We start from the raw sequence: 21952 nt of genomic DNA on the forward strand, positions 1-21952 counted from the left end.
GGTATAGACTAACAGTGAAATGCTTGGTAAACAACAGGTGTAGACTAACAGGTAAATGCTTGGTAAACAACAGGTGTAGACTAAAAGGTAAATGCTTGGTAAACAACAGGTATAGACTAACAGTGAAATGCTTGGTAAACAACAGGTGTAGACTAACAGGTAAATGCTTGGTAAACAACAGGTATACAGACTAACAGTGAAATGCTTGGTAAACAACAGGTGTAGACTAACAGGTAAATGGTTGGTAAACAACAGGTGTAGACTAACAGTGAAATGCTTGGTAAACAACAGGTGTAGACTAACAGTGAAATGCTTGGTAAACAACAGGTGTAGACTAACAGGTAAATGCTTGGTAAACAACAGGTGTAGACTAACCGGGAAATGCTTGGTAAACAACAGGTGTAGACTAACAGGGAAATGCTTGGTAAACAACAGGTGTAGACTAACAGGGAAATGCTTACTGGCCCTCCCCACAATGCAGAGAGAAAAATGTATGAAAACAATTATAACACGAGGAATAAACATACAATGAGTAACGATAACTTGGCTAAATACACTGGGGTACCAGTACTGAGTCGATGATAACTTGGCTAAATACACTGGGGTACCAGTACTGAGTCAATGATAACTTGGCTAAATACACTGGGGTACCAGTACTGAGTCGATGATAACTTGGCTAAATACACTGGGGTACCAGTACTGAGTCTATGATAACTTGGCTAAATACACTGGGGTACCAGTACTGAGTCAATGATAACTTGGCTAAATACACGGGGGTACCAGTACTGAGTCTATGATAACTTGGCTAAATACACTGGGGTACCAGTACTGAGTCGATGATAACTTGGCTAAATACACGGGGGTACCAGTACTGAGTCTATGATAACTTGGCTAAATACACTGGGGTACCAGTACTGAGTGAATGTGCAGGGGTACGTGATAATTGAGGTAGATATGTACATATAGTTAGGGGTTAAGTAACTAGGCAACAGGATAGATAATAAACAGTAGCAGCAGCATATGTGATGAGTCAAAAATGTTAGTGCAAAAAGGGTCAATGCAGATAATCCAGGTAGCTATTTGGTTAACTATTTAACTAACTATTTATCAGTCTTATGGCTTGGGGGGTAGAAGCTGTTCAGGGTCCTGTTGTTCCAGACATGGTGCATCGGTACCGTTTACTGTGCGGTAGCAGAAAGAACAGTCTGTGACTTGGTTGGCTGCAATTTAGGCTAATGGAGCCTTGACCCATATTGGCTTCTCTGAGAAGCAATCAGCCAAATACATCATGGGAGGAGGGAGGAGCTGAGAAGCACAGTGGAATATGGACGTACGTCACAAAGGGTCTTTAAACTGGTTTAATATTACCTTTGATATTCTCTGTGGTTGTACAGTCAGTCTATGATATCCTCCTGGCTATGGTATAATGGGACTGGACTGGAGAGTGAGGAGCACAGTGGAAAGTACCCAGCTAGCACATTTGGTTCCTTGGAAGTTGTGGGAACATACATTTTTGGTTTCCCATTGGTTCTGGGAACGAAGGGTACACTTTGCCTGTTCTAGGAACTTGCATTTTTAGGTTATTTGAAGGTAATTAATTAACATTCTGAGAACATGTTTCAATAAGACTTTTAATAACACTGCTAGCTTTGTTTAACCGTTTTGAATTCCAAGCACAGATACGACACATGGAAATTAATTTGCTTAGGCATTAATCAAATAAAATTGTATTTGTCACATGCGCCGATTACAACAGGTGTAGGTCTCACCATGAAATGCTTACTTACAAGCCCTTAAACTTCTTCGGGATCGGTGTCCCTTCCACGGGACGGTTGAGCTAACGTTGGCTAATGCGATTAGCATGAGGTTGTAAGTAACAAGAACATTTCCCAGGACATAGATATATCTGATATTGGCAGAAAACTTAAATTATAGTTCATCTAACTGCATTGTCCAGTTTACAGTAGCTATTACAGTGAAAGAATTCCATGCTATTGTTTGAGGAGAGTGCACAATTTTGAACATGAAAAGTTATTAATAAACAAATTAGGCACATTTGGGCAGTCTTGATACAAAAAAACATTGATTTGTAAACCAATCAACCAGACTGGCGTGAAGGTTCACATGGCAAACAGGACAACGATCCTAAGCACACAGCCAAGACAACGCAGGAGTGGCTTTGGGACAAGTCTCTGAATGTCCTTGAGTAGCCCAGCCAGAGCCCGGACTTGAACCCGATCGAACATATCTGGAGAGACCTGAAAATAGCTGTGCAGCGACGCTCCCAATCCAACCTGACAGAGCTTGAGAGGATCTGCAGAGAAGAAAGTGAGAAACTTCCCAAATGCAGGTGTGCCAAGCTTGTAGCGTCATAAGCCAAGAAAGCCTCGATACTGTAATCACTGCCAAATGTGCTTCGACAAAGTACTGAGTAAAGGGTCTAAATACTTATGTAAATGTAATATTTCCCTTTTTTTATATAACTTAACAAAAATTTCTAAATAACTGTTTTTGCTTAGTCATTATGGGGTATTGTGTGTAGATTGATGAGGGAAAAAAACACTTTAATCAATTTTAGAATAAGACTGTAACCTAACAAAATGTGAAAAAAAGTCAAGGGGTCTGAATACTTTCCGTATGTGTAGGTAATCCTTTCTAACGTGACTATTTTGAAAGATATTACGAAGAACTGAAAAAGTGTTGCTAATGCTCTCCACTTTCTGGAGGACGGAGTTTTGAAATCAGTGGAATGCCAGGTGGAAGCAGATTATGATAGCGATGGAGATGGAGAAAATGCTAGCGTTTGATTGCAAATATGCAGGGGAGTCGAAAAGAGAACACACAGAAGGACGCTGTTGTATAAAACACCTGTTTCTGGATTACATCTTCAAACTAAGGGACACCATGGCATCCATGACAGAGAGGGTGAAGCGTTCATCCATGTTTACGGGTAAGAGAGTCTAGCTAGCTACATTTTCAGATATTATAGGTTTCTAATTTTGTCAAAGTCGTTTACATTGCAAGTTAAAGTGTACTGTTAGCTAGCTAGCTAACGTTAGCTGACTGCCTTGCTAGCTAACGTTACATGTATGATCTGTGTAGTAATATTATTCGTATCTCAGAGCCATTTGCATTGCTAGTTATAGCCTAATGCTAGCTAGCTAGCTAATATTGAATTTAGCTGGTTGATTAGCTTTAGCTACCAGCAGATTCATGCAGGGTAGTAATGTTATGATTTGGGATTATGGTTCATTGTTTAGCTAGCTAGCTAATATTGAACTTAGCTGGTTGATTAGCTTTAGCTACCAGCAGATTCATGCAGGGTAGTAATGTTATGATTTGGGATTATGGTTCATTGTTTTGCTAGCTAGCTAACTAGCTACATGTATAAACAAAAGACTCCACTATGCAAGTAACCATTTCACTGTACTGTTTGCACCTTCTGTATCCTGTGCATGTGACAAATAAACTTTGATTTTATTTGATTTAGTGTTTGTTTACCTGAGACGGTAATGTGAAGAACAACATGACCTGCACCAAAGTCAAATTAGGATATAACGTTAGGCCAACAAGACAATGTCTAAGTTCTAAAATTCTCTGGTAGACTGCCCTGCTTTTATTTAATCTCACTCACAACCATAAGCTATTTTCTGTAATTAGCTTGCCATTAACTTGTAAATAATGATCTTGTTGTGAGTTTATTTTCCTGTAATAATGAATACAAATTAGCTAAAAACATTGTCAGATATATGATATGGTCATTATTTGAACTGGCTAGCCAGCTAACTTAACGTTAGCTAGCTAGCTAACAAGCTAGAAACGAACCAAAACATTGCTTAGAAAGTTGCTTTTTGTTGCCTGGTTTGTTAGATTGACAAACTAAATTAATTTTTAAATGGTTTATTGGTGTTAAAATACACCAGTTATGCTATTTTGGACCATCAGGCTGCTGATGTCATGCAGCCTGGTGTTTTTGTCTTTATACTTTTTCATAAAGACAACGAGAAGTTTGATGTTGGACAACAAGAGAATGTTCATGATGTCACTGTCGACAACTGTCTACAGACATGTCATGAAATATTTGGTTGTTTACTACACTACTCACTCTGTTTAGCACATGGCCTCACATGTGAATCCTTAAAGAGATGGGTGGGGCTAAGGCTTAAGAGGGTGTGAACGATGCTGAATGGGTGTAGACAAAGAAGAGCTCTCCAGTAGGTACCAAAATATTCAAGAGCCATTTTCTTAAAAGTGGGGTTATAAGTTTATCAACTTTCAAAGCAGAATTACTTTTTTTCCCACCTTTATTTAACCAGGTAACCTTTTGGAGAACAAGTTCTCATTTACAACTGTGACCTGGCCAAGATAAAGCAAAGCAGTGCAGAAACAACAACACAGAGTTACACATGGAATAAACAAAAGTACAGTCAATAACCCAATAGAAAAAAAAGAGTCTATATACAGTGTGTGCAAATGTAGTAAGATCAGGGAGGTAAGGCAATAAATAGGCCATAGTAGCAAAGTAATTACAATTTAGCAGATTAACACTGGAGTGATAGATGAGCAGATGATGATGAGCAGATGATGGTGTGTAAGTAGTGATACTGGTGTGCAAAAGCAGCAAAGTAACTAAAAACAATATGGGGATGAGGTAGGTAGATTGGGTGGGCTATTTACAAATGGACTATGTACAGCTGCAGCGATCGGTTAGCTGCTCAGATAGCTGATGTTTAAAGTTTGTGAGGGAAATATAAGTCTCCAGCTTCAGCGATTTTTGCAATTCGTTCCAGTCACTGGCAGCAGAGAACTGGAAGGAAAGGCGGCCAAAGGAGGTGGCTTTGGGGATGACCAGTGAGATATACCTGCTGGAGCGCGTGCTACGGGTGAGTGTTGTTATCGTGACCAGTGAGCTGAGATAAGGCAGAGCTTTACCTAGCATAGACTTATAGATGACGAATATGTAGCGAGGGCCAGCTGACTAGAGCATACAGGTCGCAGTGGTGGGTGATATATGGGGCTTTGGTAACAAAATGGATGGTACTGTGATAGACTACATCCAATTTGCTGAGTAGAGTATTGTAAGCTATTTTGTACATGACATTGCCAAAGTCGAGAATCGGTAGGATAGTCAGTTTTATGAGGGTAAGTTTGAGTTAAGGAGGCTTTGTTGCGAAATAGAAAGCCGATTCTAGATTTGATTTTGGATTGGAGATGTTTGATATGAGTCTGGAAGGAGAGTTTACAGTCTAGCCAGAAAACTAGGTATTTGTAGTTGTCCACGTATTCTAGGTCAGAACCGCCCAGAGTAGTGATGCTAGTCGGGTGCAGGCAGCGAACGGTTGAAAAGCATGCATTTGGTTTTACTAGCGTTTAAGAGCAGTTGGAGGCCACGGAAGGAGAGTTGTATGGCATTGAAGCTCGTTTGGAGGTTAGTTAACAGAGTGTCCAAAGAAGGGCTAGATGTATACAGAATTGTGTCGTCTGCGTAAAGGTGGATCATGGAATCACCCGCAGCAAGAGCAACATCGTTGATATATAACGAGAAAAGAGTCGGCCCGAGAATTGAACCCTGTGGCACCCCCATAGAGACGGCCAGAGGTCTGGACAACAGGCCCTCTGATTTGACACACTGAACTCTGCCTGCAAAGTAGTTGGTGAACCAGGCAAGGCAGTCATTTGAGAAACCAAGGCTATTGAGTCTGCCGATAAGAATACGGTGATTGACAAAGTCGAAAGCCTTGGCCAGGTCGATGAAGACGGCTGCACAGCACTGTCTTTTATCGATGGCGATTATGATATCGTTTAGTACCTTGAACGTGGCTGAGGTGCACCCATGACCATGACCCATGACTTTCCCCTTGTTCCTCAACTGTAGAGTATGACATACCATTTTCTAGCTCTGAGTCTCTACTTTTATCCAATGTAAAAAAAAAATACATTTAACATTTTGCTACATAAGACCGAATCGAGCCGGTCGGTCACATATGTTTTTAAATAACATTCTTAGAACGTTACTAATGTTTTCTTGGTGGTTTTCTTAATGTTCTGAGAATACGACTTTAAATAGAACCATAACGAAACCTGCAGAAAACGTTATGCTGAAGTACTAACATTCCCTGAACGTTCTGAGAACATGACTTTAAATAGAACCACGAGGAAACCTGTAGGAAATGTCATGCTTAAGTACGGAAATTCCCACCTTAGAAACATGGCTCTTAGAACATGATGTGCTAGCTGGGTATCCTGCACCATTCCCATAACGTTGTGGAAAGGTTGTATGCAAAATAACTAAAGGACAATCACGCTCGTACCAAGCTCTAAGAAACATATGGTTCTCAGCACGTTATGTGCTAGCTGGGTAAAAACTATCTCCCTGCAGGTCCGTGTCTTGGTTCACTGTAGCCCTAGTTCAACTTCCAATTCAACAAGCTGTCTCTCTCGCTGCTGCTCCGTGTCTTGCTCACCTGTAGCCCTACTTCCTGCCTCTGAAGAGAGATCACGCAGTTGCTATATTATGTCACCGGAGGTACACAAAGACACAAACACTGTCTTTCAATGTCCTAACACTGTACTAATACATTACACCGCAGGGGAAAAAAGCTGACTTCTCAAATGTTTACACCGGAAAAAGTGAAGAACACCACGTCCAAGATAATAACAAGCGCTAGAAAAGCAGATGGAAGCCCTGGGTGGAGAAAAGGAGGTAGGGAGGAGGTTCTTTGGGTCTCAGCGTGGGCTGGGTTATAGCCTGGCCTGGGCTGGGTCGATAGCATAGGCCAGGACACTCTGGTCTTACAGCTCAATGAGCCGTGCTTCGGTAGCTGTTTGGGGGGCGGTCGGTGGCGGTCAGTGTTTTGACGCTGGCCTTGGTGGGCAGAAAAGATTGTACTCTTCAAACCAAAGAAATGCTATTTTCTTGCTCCTGCTATTGTCCCACTGAAGTGTAAAGAGAAAAGAGAAGCTTCAACTGAGAGCTACTTTCTTTATATGTTATGTTGTCTGAGAACCTTTTCTGGTCCAGGGATATTTGACCGGACAAATAGGGACAAGGGAGTTGTGTTTCTTAGACCTGTTTTCAATTGAAGAATATGATAGACTGTACAATTGTGAACCAACAGCTGCATTGCTTAAGTCCACAACAGACAGTCCACAACTAACACAAGGGAAAGTGTTTATGCTGAAACGTTCTGGGTTGTTGCAGGGTTAAGTTTTCAGAATGTGGGTTGTCGCAGGGATAAGTTTTCAGAATGTGGGCTGTTGCAGGGTTAGGTTAAGGGTTATGCTTAGGTTTGGCTTTAAGGTTGTGGGCTGTTGGAGGGCAGTTCTGCAGGATTTAGACCAGACAGTTGTAGGGGTTTCTTTGTTTGGATGATCTGTGTCATTGTCCATAGACAGGATTGAACGGGTTTAAAATTATTTCAATGTCTGAAGTTGGTTGAATAGATAGAGGGAGAGGTGGCCTGAAAGCTTTTTAAAAGGAGATTCTACCCGGAAATGAATAAAAATATAATTATGTTGACACCATTTGAAATATAGTTTAGCTTTTACCTAATTGAAAAACCTCAAAATACTCTGAATGCATCAAATGCTACAAATATATGTTGTAACTTGTCACTCGTGGTGGGGTTTTGGTCGTGGGTGTGCAATTCTACAAATTTTGTCATGGGACTGAGTTTAAAAAAACAGCCAATTTTAAAGAAAATGTCCTTCAATTCTACACATTTTGTCATGGGACTGAGTAAAAAATAAAAAATCTTATAAAAAATACAGTGCATTCGGAAAGTATTCAGACCCCTTTTTTCACATTTTGTTTTGTTACAGCCTTTATTATAAAATTGATAGAATTATTTTTCCCCCTCATCAATCTACACACAATACCTCATAATGACATCACAATACCCCATAATGACATCACAATACCCCATAATGACATCACAATACCCCATAATGACATCACAATACCCCATAATCACAAAGTGAAAACAAGTTTTTAGATTGTTTTGTGCAAATTCTTAAAAATAAAAAACAGATACCTTATTTACATAAGTATTCAGACCATTTGCTATGAGACTCGAAATTGAGCTCAGGTTCATCATGTTTCCATTGATCATCCTTGAGATGTTTCTACAACTTGATTGGAGTCCACCTGTGGTAAATTAAATTAATTAGACATGATTTGGAAAGGCACACACCTGTCTATATAAGGTCCCACAGTTGACAGTGCATGTCAGAGCAAAAACCAGGCCATGAGGTCGACAGGATTGTGTCGAGGCACAGATCTGGGGAAGAGTAGCAAAAAATGTCTGCAGCATTGAAGGTCCCCAAGAACACAGTGTCCTCCATCATTCTTAAATGGAAGAAGTTTGGAAATACCAAGACTCTTTCTAGAGCTGGCCACCAGGCCAAACAGAGGAATCAACCAAGAACCAGATGGTCACCCTGACAGAGCTCCAGAGTTCCTCTGTGGAGATGGGAGAACCTTCCAGAAGGACAACCATCTCTGCAGCACTCCACCAATCAGGCCTTTATGGTAGAGTTGTCAGACGGAATCCACTCCTCAGTAAAAGGCACATGACAGCCTGCTTGGAGTTTGCCAAAAGGCACCTGTTAGTTTTTACTTTGTCTATTTAGAACCTAACGGACAACTAGGTAACGCTCAAACCAAGTTTATTCACCCAATGGGTCAGACATCTGAACCTACAAAGACTTATTTACACAAGCACTGGTATTTAAACCTTCCTCCTATGCTGAGTCTTCTTACACATCTGGACAGCCAATACATCTCTGTTGCTAGACAGAACTTTAGTGATGCCTGTTCTTCCTCGGCCCAAATTCCTCCCTCCTCCCCAACTCACGGCTGTCCTGTTGACTTGTACCAAACTGTGGCACTTCTCCTTTTCATAGGATACCTGATGTCTAACAATAACATGTTCTGACAGAACATAAACATTCTACATTCTCTCTCTCTCTCTCTCTCTCTCTCTCTCTCTCTCTCAGTGACATGAATAAGGATAGAAGTTTAGAAGTCAGAACCCATCACACCTAAAGGACTCTCAGACCATGAGAAAACAAGATTCTCTGGTCTGATGAAAACAAGATTGAACTCTTTGGCCTGAATGCCAAACGTCACATTTGGAGGAAACATGTCACCATCCATATGGTGAAGCATGGTGGTGAAGCACGGTGGTGGCAGCATCATGCTGTGGGGATGTTTTTCAGTGGCAGGGACTGGGAGACTAGTCAGGATCAAGGGAAAGATGAATGGAGCAAAGTACAGAGAGATCCTTGATGAAAACCTGCTCCAGAGTGGCAAGTCTCGGAATGTCCTTGAGTGGCCCAGCCAGAACCCGGACTTGAACCCAATCTAACATCTCTGGAGAGACCTGAAAATAGCTGTGCAGCAGTGCTCCCCATTCAACCAGACAGAGCTTGAGAGGATCTGCTGAGAAGAATGGGAGAAACTCCCCAAATACAGGTGTGCCAAGCTTGCAGCGTCATACCCAAAAAGACTTGAGGCTGTAATCACTGCCAAAGGTGCTTAAACAAAGTACTGAGTAAAGGGTCTGAATACTTATGTAAATGTGATATCAGTTTTACTTTCAATAAATTTGCAAAAACCTGTTTTTGCTTTGTCATTGTGGGGTATTGTGTGTAGATTGATGAGGGGGAAAAAAATATTTAACTAAATGTGGAAAAAGTCAAGGGGTCTGAATACTTTCCCAAAGCACTGTAAAACTTGTCTATAGTGTGAGGAGGGCTCTCATTGGTTAGCCTCATCTTTCTCCGGTGGAAGCCATTATGCCACAGCCTGATCATGGCCATAGTTGACAAGACAGCACAGATATGGCTATTGGCGTGACAGATCTATCAAACAGATCTGGGGCCAGGCTAATTGAGTCATAGGTAAACATGTCAAAACAAGCGCATCTCTATTTCGGCCAGCTTTGCTTCCTATGAAAGTTTCTATAGTACCAATGAGGTATCGTCTTGTTCCCGTCCCATCATCCACTTCCTCTGTTTGGCCTATAAATACAACAATACTTCCTATGTTTATAAATACAACAATATTTCCTGTGTTTATAAATACAACAATACGTCCTGTGTTTATAAATACAACAACACTTCCTGTTTATAAATACAACAAAACTTCCTATGTTTATTAATACAACGACACTTCCTGTGCTTATAAATACAACAACACTTCCTGTTTATAAATACAACAACACGTCCTATGTTTATAAATACAATGACACTTCCTTTTTATAAATACAACAACACTTCCTATGTTTATAAATACAACGATACTTCCTGTTTATAAATACAACGATACTTCCTATGTTTATGAATACAACGATACTTCCTGTTTATAAATACAACAACACTTCCTATGTTTATAAATACAACAACACTTCCTGTTTATAAATACAACAACACTTCCTATGTTTATAAATACAACGATACTTCCTGTTTATAAATACAACAACACGTCCTATGTTTATAAATACAACAACACTTCCTATGTTTATAAATACAACGATACTTCCTGTTTATAAATACAACAACACTTCCTATGTTTATAAATACAACAACACTTCCTGTTTATAAATACAACAACACTTCCTATGTTTATAAATACAACGATACTTCCTGTTTATAAATACAACAACACTTCCTATGTTTATAAATACAGCAATATTTCATGTTTATAAATGCAACAACACTTCCTGTTTATAAATACAATGATACTTCCAGTTTATAAATACAACAACACTTCATGTTTATAAATACAACAACACTTCCTGTTTATAAATACAACAACACTTCCTATGTTTATAAATACAGCAATACTTCCTATGTTTATAAATAGAAAACAATAGATCCAGCATCCTGAGCCTTCTGGCCTTCAGCATGTGATCATGTTTTGATGCAGTCTGATATTGTGGGGTAAAAGAGGACAGTTTTGGTGTTGTCGTTTTGGGAAACCGAGGGTATGAACGAGCTGGAGGCCTCCAATCAGAGCTCATTTTGTAGAAAAGTCAGGGCGTAGTCCCAACTGGGGCTTGAACCCTGGACCTTGTGACTGTCGACTCAACCTTAGCAGCTCCGCCACAGTCACTATGTTATTATCACTGATTGGGGAGATAAATAGTCATATGGTGGAGGGAAACAGACAACTGAATATCCTGTTGAGTTTACTCAGATGGTGGAGGGAAACAAACAAACATAAATATGACCATCCATGCTCTTCCCTCCCCACTATGACAGAGTCCAAACCATGCAGTAGTAAAGTCATTATCTAACAGACTGTTCAGTCACACACACACAGGTCCAAGAGGCTTCTAAACAGCTTCTACCCCCAAGCCATGAGACTCCTGAACATCTAATCAAATGGCTACCCAGACTATTTGCATTGCCCCCCCCTATTTTACACCTCTGCTACATATTACCTCAACTAACCAGTGCCCCCACACATTGACTCTGTACCGGTACCCCCCTGTATATAGCCTCGCTATTGTTATTTAACTGCTGCTCATTAATTACTTGTTACTTTTATTATTTCTTACTTTTATTTCTTATTCTTACTTGTATTTTTTTTTAAACTGCATTGTTGGTTAGCAGCTCGTAAGTAAGCATTTCACTGTTGTATTTGGCGCATGTGACTAATACAATTTGATTTGACACACACACTTTGCTGACAGCTCTGTTTTTGTTTCTGGGTGATGAAACTCCTCGATTCTCTCTCCTCTGACGCCCGAAGTCTTCAAACACCATTGCTACTGCTAGAGCTCAGCGTTCAACACCATAGTGCCCTCAAAACTCATCACTAAGCTAAGGACCCTGGGACTGAACACTTCCCTCTGAAACTGGATCCTGGACTTCCTGACGGGCCGCCCCAAGGTGGTAAGGGTAGGTAACAACACGTCTGCTATGCTGATCCTCAACACAGGGGCCCCTCAGGGATGCGTGCTCAGTCCCCTCCTGTACTGCTGCTACTCTCTGTTTATTATCTATGCATAGTCACTTCAACCCTACCTACATGTACAAATTACCTCGACTAACCTGTACCCTCGCATATTGACTCGGTACCGGTACCCTCTGTATATAGCCTCGTTATTGTTATTTTATTGTGTTACTTTAATTATTTTTTACTTAAGATAATATTTACCAAATAAACTAAACTCTTTCTTGAACTGCACTGTTGGTTAAGGGGTTGTAAGTCAGCATTTCACGGTAAGGTCTACCTACACCTGTTGTATTCGGCGCATGTGACAAATAAAGTTTGATTTCATTAGAGATGGAGACAGCTTCAGTCCACAAAGCTTCCTGTGTCTGGATTTGTATTAACAGTTGTCAACATCAGCCCTACTCCCACACCCCTTCCTAGCCCCAATGCCTCTATTTTATTTACATTTTTACTTCACCTTTATTTAACCAGGTAGGCAAGTTGAGAACAAGTTCTCATTTACAATTGCGACCTGGCCAAGATTTGTAGTTGTCCACATATTCTAAGTCAGAACCGTCCAGAGTAGTGATGCTGGACGGGCGGGCAGGTGCGGGCAGCAATCGGTTAAAGAGCATGCATTTAGTTTTACTTGCATTTAAGAGCAGTTGGAGGCCACGGAAGGAGAGTTGTATGGCATTGAAGCTCGTCTGGAGGTTAGTTAACACAGTGTAGAGGGGTCCATCGACCCAGGATGCAGGGGAAAGGGGAAAGGGGGATACCCATTCAGTTGTACAACTGAATGCATTCAACTGAAATGTGTCTTCCACATTTAACCCAACCCTTCTGAATCAGAGAGGGGCTCTGGTCCGGCCCAGCCCCAGCCACGATGCCCATCACCCAGGAGAACGCTCTGAGCCACATCCATCTACTGGAGGACTGGCTCCTGGTGGCCCAGACCAGGTACGAGGACCACTATGGAGACCCAGACCAGCAGTCCACCACCAGCAGAGACCCAGACCAGCAGTCCACCACCAGCAGAGACCCAGACCAGCAGTCCACCACTAGCAGAGACCCAGACCAGCAGTCCACCACCAGCAGAGACCTAGACCAGCAGTCCACCACCAGCAGAGAACCAGACCAGCAGTCCACCACCAGCAGAGACCCAGAACAGCAGTCCACCACCAGCAGAGACCCAGACCAGCAGTCCACCACCAGCAGAGAACCAGACCAGCAGTCCACCACCAGCAGAGAACCAGACCAGCAGTCCACCACCAGCAGAGACCCAGACCAGCAGTCCACCACCAGCAGAGACCCAGACCAGCAGTCCACCACCAGCAGAGACCCAGACCAGGACTCGTACCAGGTCTGTTTTTGCATACATGTGTGGGTGATATCATTTCTTATAGCTGACATCAATTACGTACTGTACTATGAGTGCCTACTGTGATTGGTTCTTCTAAAGTCTAACGGTGGTCCACAATGGTGGTTCTGAAATCTGTATGACCTATTGTCAGTCTCTGTAATATTGTGGAGTGATACTTCAATCCATTGTTGTAACTCCAACTGTATCCCAGGAGTCAGAACACGAGGATGCCTGCAGCACGGTCAACAGCGGAGGCTGCAGAGGTACCAGCGGAGACATGTCTCTATGTCAGGCCGCTATACAGAAACTGGTGGAATACATCCAGCTCAACTTCACAGAGGAAGGAGAGATCCAGAGTACCGCCCTCCAACCCGTGAGATTATATGTTTAGACAGTGAAGGCCTCATCTTGTGATTCACTTGATGTGGTGATTAAAAACATATTGAAGGTCATACAGACAATAACGTCACTGATATATAGTTAACATTTAAAACATATTGAAGGTCATACAGACAATGACATCACTGATATATAGTTAACATTTAAAACATATTGAAGGTCATACAGACAATGACATCACTGATATATAGTTAACATTTAAAACATATTGAAGGTCATACAGACAATGACATCACTGATATATAGTTAACATTTAAAACATATTGAAGGTCATACAGACAGTGACATCACTGATATATAGTTAGTAACCTCAAGATGGAGGAACACATGACAGAGTCATCTGAGAATGTTACTTTTGCTTTTGAAAATAAACTTCAAAACGTATCATGTGATATATTAGTTATACATTTAATTAAATGAAATTCTATCTAATACACCTCCACAGCATTACACATTTAGGAAGATTCCAAATACATTCGAACAGAGCGTTGGACTAGTAACCGAAAGGTTGCTGGATCGAATCCCTGAGCTGACAAGGTAAAAATCGGTCATTCTGCTCCTGAACAAGGTAATTAACCCACTGTTCCCCGGTAGGCCTTCATTGTAAATAAGAATTTGTTCTTAACTGACTTGCCTAGTTAAATAAATAAAAAAAGTACAAATCCAAACTGGTTACTAAACTCTCCACAAATCCTATAAACATCAAAGCAAGCAAAAGATATGTGGACCTACATAGGATGTATATAACCTACACTTTTTGTACAGTTCGGTCAGTGGGCATCACCAAAAGGAGAGGGAGTCTTATGATGAAGTGAATGAGTTTTAAATTACACTGAACAAAAATATAAAACGCAACATGTAAAGTGTTGGTCCCATGTTTCATGAGCTCAAATAAAAGATCTCAAAAATATTCCATATGCAAAATTATTTCTCTCAAATGTTTTGCACAAATTTGTTTACATCCCTGTTAGCATTTCTCCTTTGCCAAAATCATCCATCCACCTGACAGGTGTGGCATATCAAGAAGCTGATTAAACAGTATGCCTATTACACAGGTGCACCTTGTGCTGGGGACAATAAAAGGCCACTCTAAAATGTGCAGTTTTGTCACACAACACAATGCCACAGCCTGTAATTGTCACGCTGACTGCAACAGATCTTTTCCCAGAAAATATAATGTTAATTTCTCTATCATAAGCCGACTCCGACGTCGTTTTATAGAATTTAGCAGTACGTCCAACCGGCCTCGCAACAGCAGGCCACGTGTAACCACGCCAGCCCAGGACCTCCACATCCAGCTTCTTCACCTGCGGGATCATCTGAGACCAGCCACCCGGACAGCTGATGAAACTGTAGGTTTGCACAAGCAAAGAATTACTCTGTCCTCTCAGCGCGGCTCGTCGTCCTCACCAGGGTCTTGACCTGACTGCAGTTCGGCCTCGTAACCGACTTCAGTGGGGTGGGGTTATGGTATGGGGCAGGCATAAGCTACGGACAACTAACACAATTGCATTTTATCGATGGCAATTTGAATGCGAAGAGATACCATGAGGAGATCCTGTGGCCCATTGTCGTGCCATTCATTCGACGCCATCACCTCATGTTTCAGCATGATAATGTACGTCCCCATGTAGCAAGGATCTGTACACAATTCCTGGAAGCTGAAAATGTCCCAGTTCTTCCACGGCCTGATGTGTCACCCATTGAGCATGTTTGAGATGCTCTGGATCAACGTGTACGACAGCGTGTTTCCGTTCCCGCCAATATCCAGCAACTTAGCACAGCCATTGAAGAGGAGTGGGACAACATTCCACAGGCCACAATCAACAGCCTGATCAACTCTATGTGAAGGAGATGTGTCGCGCTGCATGAGGCAAATGGTGGTCACACCAGATACTGACTGGTTTTCAGCGGTATAAAGTACTTAAGTAAAAAATACTTTAAAGTACTACTTAAGTAGTTTTTGGGGTGTCTGTACTTTACTATTCATATTTTTGACTACTTTTACTTTTATTTCACTACACTCCAAAATAAAATGATGTACGTTTTATTCCATACATTTTCCCTGACATACAAAAGTACTTGTTACATTTTCAATGCTTAGCAGGACAGGAAACTACAGACCCTGGTTCAATCCCGGGCTGTATTACAACCGGCCGTGATCGGTTGTAATACATCGTCCAGGTTAGGGGAGGGTTTGGCCGTCATTGTAAATAAGAATTTGATCTTAACTGACTTGCCTAGTTAAATAAATAAAAAGATTTGTATTCCCAGTCATGTGAAATTCATACATTATTAAGGCCTAATGAATTTATTTCAATTGACTGATTTCCATAAATTAACTATAACTCAGTAAAATCTTTGTTGCAAATTGTTGCATGTTGCATTTATATTTTTGATCGGTGTAGTTATCAAAGGGGCACTCAGTGAGTGGGTTTTACAGTAGTTTTCAAAGGGGCACTTAAATATCACTGTGTCACCAAATTAATTCAAATCTATTTTAGTATTATAAGCAGAGACATCATGTCTCTCTCTCTCTCTCGCTCGCTCGCTCACACACACACACACACACACACACACACACACACACACACACACACACACACAGTTGGATGTGATCTGGTTAAAACAAGGATGGCATAAACAAGTGAGCCTGGCATCACGAGTCCAGACATCATCTCTCTTCTCTCTCTCACGCACACAGACACACATGTGGATCTCGTATGGACTGGATAGTATCACTAACTAGTGAGAAGTTCTCATGATAAAAATAAGACCGGATTAAATAGGGGGGATGGTGGTAAAGGCCATTAATATTTCCATCAGTACGAGGAGACGAAGTAACAGCTTCTGTAGGTCGAATTGATCCAAACCTATATAAAGCAATGAATGGAAGATAGGATATTCATGTTCAACTTCAAGAGGCCGATAGGGTCTGGTTAACCAACTAAACTGTCCTTTAAGGTTATGCAAATCAATGCAAACGTCATTTCAAACGTCGCCATACTCCCGTCGATAATGTAACCTAATTTTACCTTTGCCAAGCAAATATAGCGGTCGAGATGGCGCTAACACATCACCACCCATTGCATATCCAATTCTCTTGAAAAAATATATTTTGGTCCAACTCTTTCTTGCAACCAACGCGACCAAATGAGCTACAGCTTGAAACTTGAATGATTTTTTTTTTAACTTTAAATTAAAAGGACAGTTTAGTTGGTTAACCAGACCCTATCGGCCTCTTGAAGTTGAACATGAATATCCTATCTTCCATTCATTGCTTTATATAGGTTTGGATCTATTCGACCTACAGAGGGTTTTCATCTAGAATATATATCCTAAAGTCTGGTCTTTTGTCAACAAAAACACACATTCAAATTGAAATAATACAAGAATAGAACCTATCTAAACAGCATGTTAATTAATCATTTCACAATCCCACTTTTAAGTTTTTAAATGTTTTTAAAATGTAAAAAAAAATAAAAGAAAAGGGGGTTAACTTACGTCTGGGTAGCAAGACATAGTTATCCTAAGCGTAGACTTCTCAAACGACTGAAAACAAGGGAAATGTATTTCTACAAGCAAATAATAAGAAAAGTTCTTCATATAATGTATCCACAGATGAGCGCTTTGCCTAAATATTCCGTTAGTTAGAATCCTAGAAGAATCCTATCAAAGTTGCCATGGTACAGTGCTGTGCGCACTCGTCACTCGGGGCATTGCTTGTGGCAATATTTCCATGCTCTGTATTCAAAGCACGACCAAAGATGGTGGATAAATGAAGACGGTTAACTCAGACCTTTTATCACAGAAAAGAAGAAAAAAAAATCAGTTCCGGTCTTCTTAACTGGGTGTGTCTCTCATAGACACCAATGCAATATCCGCTGGGTCGGGTCTACTTAGTTCATGTTGACTTTTATTGAACCAGAAAATAAATAAATAAATACAACCATCTAGGACTGGGGTGTCTCGCTTGCTCTTCCGTCTCTGGCAGAACTACGACCACACGGGGCGGAGTCAGCGCCCATTTTGTCCAATCAGGGAGAAGTTGACAGAATAATGAGCTTGAAATGATTACACTATCCAATCAGATCCCGAGGATGGTCAGATCTGTATAAATAATTGTATAACTGGGTTAACAGTTTAACAATTAGTTAATAAACTATTAACAAATTATTTGATAAACATAACTTTTTGTTTGAAGTTGTAATAAACTACTTTGAACCACTTTATAAATCTTGAAATATACCTTGATGTGATGTGCTACTGATAACTTTGTGTGTGTGTGTAAATATAATCATATCACAACACATTCATTTGATCCTACAACAATTTATAAAACATTTCCAGCTGCCCTTGAGCAAGACACTTAACCCCTAAAATGCTCCAAGGGTCGCGGCAGACCCTTTCTTAAAAACCTCTCCACGGGACTTGACAGAGTATGACTGTCTAGTTCAGGGCATTTAGTAACGGGTCTCTTCATCCAGGAAACATGCGGTGGTTGCTGCTGGACTCCATTCTAACTCGGTCATTTCCCAAGGACCACCTTATCAGGCACAACGCCCGCCCGCCCGCCCGCCCGCCCGCCCGCCCGCCCGCCTGCCTGCCTCTCTCTCTCTCTCTCTCTCTCTCTCTCTCCCTCTCTCTCTCTCTCTACCCCTCTCTCTCTACCCCTCTCTCTCTACCCCTCTCTCCCTCTACCCCTCTCTCCCTCTACCCCTCTCTCCCTCTACCCCTCTCTCCCGAGAACATAGCAGACAGAACGAGACTAGACCCTACGCAGCCACTCCCCTCCACGTGGTTCTGATTAGGGAGGTCGAATTAAATTGGCGGGATCACAATGTTGTTCTCTTAGATTGGATAGAGAGAATATCCATTGGCTGTTAATTTAATCACGTTTACATTTATCAATTGTATTTTGAATATCTCTATAGAATATCAATGGATATTTTTTTTTACAAACATAAGATGTGTTACCCATGATGCTTTGTTTTCTACATAGATAAGATGAACAGGATGGTGCCGACAGATAGGGCAGTCGTGCTTCTTGTTCCTAAGCAACTTTGCAGTATTTACATTTTTTTGTGTTATTAAAATTAAAATAACATTTTTAAAAGCATTTCGCTACACCCGTAATGACATCTGCTAAACATGTGTATGTGACCAATGACATCTGCTAAACACGTGTATGTGACCAATGACATCTGCTAAACACGTGTATGTGACCAATGACATCTGCTAAACACGTGTATGTGACCAATACAATTTGATACAACATGGGCCCATGGGGGGAGGGAGGAGGGGAGAGGGGAGATGGGACAGAGAGGACAAAACAAAACAATGCAGAGAGGACAAAACTGCAAACAGGCATTATATTTATTCATTGTTAGACAACAGAATACAGTTGCACTTGGCTTTCCTTTCACGCCTCCCATGAAACTCTCTGGCTCCCCCCCCACCCCTTCTGTTCAAAGTCAACCTGAGAAAGACTGAGGGAGAAACACAATCACTGAGTTTTCAGGAAGTTGTAATATGATAGTAAAACAGTCTAGGAGGAAGTCCAGGAAGTTGTAATAGGATTCTAAAAGAGTCTAGGAGGAAGTCTAGGAAGTTGTAATAAGATTCTAAAAGAGTCTAGGAGGAAGTCCAGGAAGTTGTAATAGGATTCTAAAAGAGTCTAGGAGGAAGTTCAGGAAGTTGTAATAGGATTCTAAAAGAGTCTAGGAGGAAGTCCAGGAAGTTGTAATAGGATTCTAAAAGAGTCTAGGAGGAAGTCCAGGAAGTTGTAATAGGATTCTAAAAGAGTCTAGGAGGAAGTCCAGGAAGTTGTAATAGGATTCTAAAAGAGTCTAGGAGGAAGTCCAGGAAGTTGTAATAGGATTCTAAAAGAGTCTAGGAGGAAGTCCAGGAAGTTGTAATAGGATTCTAAAAGAGTCTAGGAGGAAGTCCAGGAAGTTGTAATAGGATTCTAAAAGAGTCTAGGAGGAAGTCCAGGAAGTTGTAATAGGATTCTAAAAGAGTCTAGGAGGAAGTCCAGGAAGTTGTAATAGGATTCTAAAAGAGTCTAGGAGGAAGTCCAGGAAGTTGTAATAGGATTCTAAAAGAGTCTAGGAGGAAGTTCAGGAAGTTGTAATAGGATTCTAAAAGAGTCTAGGAGGAAGTCCAGGAAGTTGTAATAGGATTCTAAAAGAGTCTAGGAGGAAGTCCAGGAAGTTGTAATAGGATTCTAAAAGAGTCTATGAGGAAGTCCAGGAAGTTGTAATCGGATTCTAAAAGAGTCTATGAGGAAGTCCAGGAAGTTGTAATAGGATTCTAAAAGAGTCTAGGAGGAAGTCCAGGAAGTTGTAATAGGATTCTAAAACAGTATGGGGGGGGGGGGGGGGGGGGGAGTCCAGACAATAGATTCCGTCACCAAGGTGACCAAACTTCCCCTTACATACAATCCTATAATTAAAAAATATACAAAAAGTAGAATATGCATATTTCGTCTGTGGACCTATTGGGTCGGTAAGCAAATTGGAGTGGGTCTAGGGCGTCAGGTAGGGTGGAGGTGATATGATCCTTGACTAGTCTCTCAAAGCACTTCATGATGACGGAAATGAGCGCTACAGGGCGATAGTCATTTAGCTCAGTTACCTTAGCTTTCTAGGGAACAGGAACAATGGTGGCCCTCGAAGCATGTGGCGACAACAGACTGGGATAAGGATTGATTGAATATGTCTGTAAACACACCAACCAGAGTCAATTGGAGGTGTACATGTGGATGTATTTCAAGGCCTACCTTCAAACTCAGTGCCTCTTTGCTTGACATCATGGGAAAATCAAAAGAAATCAGCCAAGACCTCAAAAAAAAATGGTAGACCTCCACAAGCCTGGTTTATCCTTGGGAGCAATTTCCAAATCCCTGAAGGTACCACGTTCATCTGTACAAACAATAGTACACAAGTATAAACACCATGGGACCATGCAGCCGCCATACCGTTCAGGAAGGAGACGCATTCTATCTCCTAGAGATGAATGTAATTTGGTGTGAAAAGTGCAAATCAAATTAAAAGTGCGAGCAAGGAGGCCTACAAACCGGACTCAGTTACACCAGCTCTGTCAGGAGGAATGGGCCAAAATTCACCCAACTTGTGGACAATGTCAAATATGAAAGAGCAAAGCACCTGAGTGAGCTGGGTGCACAATTACGCAGGTACTTTCCAGAAACGGATGACACAAACAACTGGATTTGTTATCCCTTTCATGCCCTGCCTCCAGTCCACTTACCGATAAGCTTGTGGAAGGCTACCCGAAATGTTTGACCCAAGTTAAACAATTTAAAGGCATTGCTACCAAATACTAATTGAGTGTATGTAAACTTCTGACCCACTGGGAATGTGATGAAATAAATAATTCTCTCCTATTATTCTGACATTTCACTTTCTTAAAATACAGTGGTGAACCTAACTAACCTAAGTCAGGGAATTTTTACTAGGATTAAATCTCAGGAATTGTGAAAAACGGATTTTAAATGTATTTGAATAAGGTGTATGTAAACTTCCTACTTCAACTGTAGGTACGTGGTTGCAAAGGGCATCCGTGTTTTATTAGCGCGATTTGCCAAGGGAAGAAACTGTGAATGCAGCCCTATCCAGAAATCTGGCAGTGGCTTCTGATTAAATAGAATTTTCACAGAACCGCTTGTTGCAATTTCGATGAGGCTCTCTTGTTCAGATATCAGTAAGTGGACTGGAGGCAGAGCATGAAAGGGATAACGAATCCAGTTGTTTGTGTCATCCGTTTCGGGAAAGTACCTGCGTAATTGCACACCCAGCTCACTCAAGTGCTTCGCTATATCACATTTGACATTGTCCGTAAGCTTGAGTTCGTTTGCTCACAAAAAAATCATACAATGATGGAAAGACTTGTGTGTTGTCCTTGTTAATGCAGACAGAGAACAGCTCCAACTTCTTAATCATAGCCTTAATTTTGTCCCGCACATCGAATAAAGTTGCAGAGGCCCTTGTAATCCTAGATTCAGATCATTCAGGCGAGAAAAAACATCACCCAGATAGGCCAGTCGTGTGAGAAACTCATCATCACGCAAGCGGTCAGACAAGTGAAAATTATAGTCAGTAAAGAAAACTTTAAGCTTGTCTCTCAATTCAAAAAAATGTGTCAATACTTTGCCCCTTGATAACCAGCACACTTCTGTATATGTTGTAAAAGTGTAACATGGTCGTTGCCCATATCATTGCATAATG

The 21952-nt window shown here is 41.2% G+C and overlaps 1 protein-coding gene across 1 annotated transcript in view; it reads right to left on the reverse strand.

Moving 5' to 3' along the window:
• Positions 1 to 17708, reverse strand: part of LOC115199683 (PDZ domain-containing protein 2) — a 234912-nt gene extending 217204 nt beyond the window's left edge. The window contains exon 1 of the mRNA XM_029761990.1: positions 17211 to 17708. The gene's annotated coding sequence lies outside the window, so the exon portion shown is untranslated. The remainder of the gene's footprint in view (positions 1 to 17210) is intronic.
• Positions 17709 to 21952: the final 4244 nt, after the last annotated feature.

This window comes from Salmo trutta, chromosome 9, assembly GCF_901001165.1.
Source record: "Salmo trutta chromosome 9, fSalTru1.1, whole genome shotgun sequence".
Classification (NCBI taxonomy): Eukaryota; Metazoa; Chordata; class Actinopteri; order Salmoniformes; family Salmonidae; genus Salmo; species Salmo trutta.